Consider the following 2,598-nt stretch of genomic DNA (forward strand, 5'->3'; position numbering starts at 1 on the left):
ATGGGGTACCATGCTCTGGCCCCAGAGTCTGGTCTTTGTACTCCCTCGGGGGTCCCTGCTCTGCTCCCACAGTTGCTCTGCTGCACGCCTTTAGTGGTTTGCCTCGGTGTCTCAGGGTCAGTCTGGGCCAGTCCCGACACTGAGTCTCCAGTGTCGTCCCCTTAGGGCCCTAGGCCCTAAGGGAGATACCATCTTTAAACCATAGTTTTGCTTAATTACAGATGATGTTTACCTTGAAAATTGTTTTCTTTTAAAGAATTATCTTTATGTGATCAAATTGACTAGGCAGTAGCAACTTGAAGTTTAAGGGACACAGTTTGTCTTAATGATGGAGAAAGAATGATAGAATGATGGAAAAGATACCAAGAAAGTACAATTTGCAGGATGTAACCAATGCCATTGATTTGTACATGTAGAAACTGTTGAATTGGTGTATGTTTTGTTGTGTAAATTCACCAATACAAATAAACAAAAAATAAAAAACCCAAGTAAAACCCACCTTTGCTTTGCCTGATTCTTAAAAAAATTGTGTTGAAAGCAGAGAAATATATATGAATATGACTTTCAGTCTATGGACACATGCGAAGAATTAGCCAATTAATAAGTTCGGCTTGCAATAGTATCATCATTTTCAACCTATTGTGAGTGTCACTGGGTGTTTACATATCAAAACTGTGCTAATTGTATTATATTAATATTTTTCATAACTAGGCAGCATATTGACTTTAAAAATATTTAATAAGTACCCATAATTAGTAGAACAAAGGTCACTTAACAGGGGAAACCATTCAGTTTGAAACTTAAATGTCAGCAGAGGCACAATCTTTTAATTTGGGGCAATTAGCTGGTTCATTGACTTTTGCTGTGACATGTACACCATGATGCATATACAAGGTAGGGCTTAGAAAACACAATTTAATTAGTTTAAAAAAAATTACACTTCATTGGAACTTTCGGTAATGAAAAAAAAGCCAACAATGAATATTTAAGTTTCTCTGTCTCTGAATTGCTAAAGCATAAAATCATAATGAAATGTATGTTAAAAAATGCTATTTGTGTTAAATGAGCTAATGAAGACCTTTCTTTTCATAGAAGCTGTGCCAGCATTGTTAATTTTAACATCCTGAGAAGTAGTACTCACATTGAAGTGTTTCACACGGTACGTTGGAGTCAGATGCTATAAATTCTATCGACTATACACATTATATGCCATAAACTCTATTGACACCACATTTTGAGGTTTGACTAGGTTGGCTATCCCACTAGGAGAGAAAATACTGTAGAGTGCTTTCATAAACAACGTTTAGTGGTTTCTACATATGTGGATTCAATTACTTCTGAACTGGTGTTTCACCAAGAACTTATAACACAGGCCAGTGTGCCATCAACTTTTTAGTTATAAAAATTATATTATTATCCATTGATGGCATGAAAAGAAAACACTAAGCCACGGCTTTACTGTATTTACTAATCCTTCTGTATTCTTAATTGAGTTTTTTGGTTGTTGTTTCTTAAAGTAAGTGGTCCTTAAATCAAGTTCAGAACAAAGCAGCACTTGGGAGTAGATACAATGGTCCATACACTTATCATTAAGACTGCTTTTTACTTATTTCAGTCGAGAGAATCGATCCCAGCTAGTTGTCCCTCTTCACAAGGAACATATTTATCTGTAACTCTGTGTGTGTGTGTGTGTGTGTGTGTACTGACTTCAACATCTTAGTATCCAGGCATATATCAGTAGATCTATTTTTGAAGTACCATTAACTCTATGGGAATTATTCGTTGGATACAATTTAATTAATATTTCATGTTTTGAAGTTCTTTATCCATGGAGCATGTATTTCCACTAAAATGATATTCAGCAGGACAGTAAAAGGTAGAAGAGAAAAGATGGTAACATTGGTAACTAAGACATCATTTATGTTACATCCCAAGAGTGGCTTGGAAAGTTAGGCCTTTGGAAATGTTAATAAAATGTTAGAATGTTGACCTATGGCAGAAAGGGAATAAGACGACTTTGTAATGGAATACTTTGAGAAATCAGTGTCTTTTGTAAAACAGTATGTCTAGTGCTACCTGTAAAATTCACACTAATCCTTCTGTATTCTTATTGGCCTTGCCCGCTCCATGAAGGTTGGGACTTCACAGCATCCTCACCTCAGTCTGTCTAGCTCCGGATGCCCTGGCTCTTACCTCTCTGTCAGGCTTCATCTCCGAGTCTCCTCAAAACGAAGGGCAGTCTAGCCACACTCCCTTCTTCAGCTGCTGAGATTCACTCCGTTCCTTTCTGTTTTAGGAGTTCACCTAAAATCTACTCATCCCAACTGAACTCCAGCATCTAATATATATTTTATTCACGTCTCATCACAGCTTTTTTATTTCTCGGATAAGAATGTGAGCATAATAAAATAGGATGGAAATTTGCTTTGTGCATGGCTGTGTCCCCACTGCTGTGTGTAGTTCCCTTAATATAGCAGGAGCACATGATATACCTGCTGTATGAATGAAGAAAGCTCCTAGCATTTAATACCATGCTTAGAGAAACATCCTCAATAAATAGTTATTAAGTGAATAGATTGTTTCTAAAATTTCTTCCAG

The sequence above is a fragment of the Echinops telfairi genome, unplaced genomic scaffold, assembly GCF_000313985.2.
Source record: "Echinops telfairi isolate 266 unplaced genomic scaffold, ASM31398v2 ScPeMD7_4225;HRSCAF=4972, whole genome shotgun sequence".
Lineage (NCBI taxonomy): Eukaryota > Metazoa > Chordata > Mammalia > Afrosoricida > Tenrecidae > Echinops > Echinops telfairi.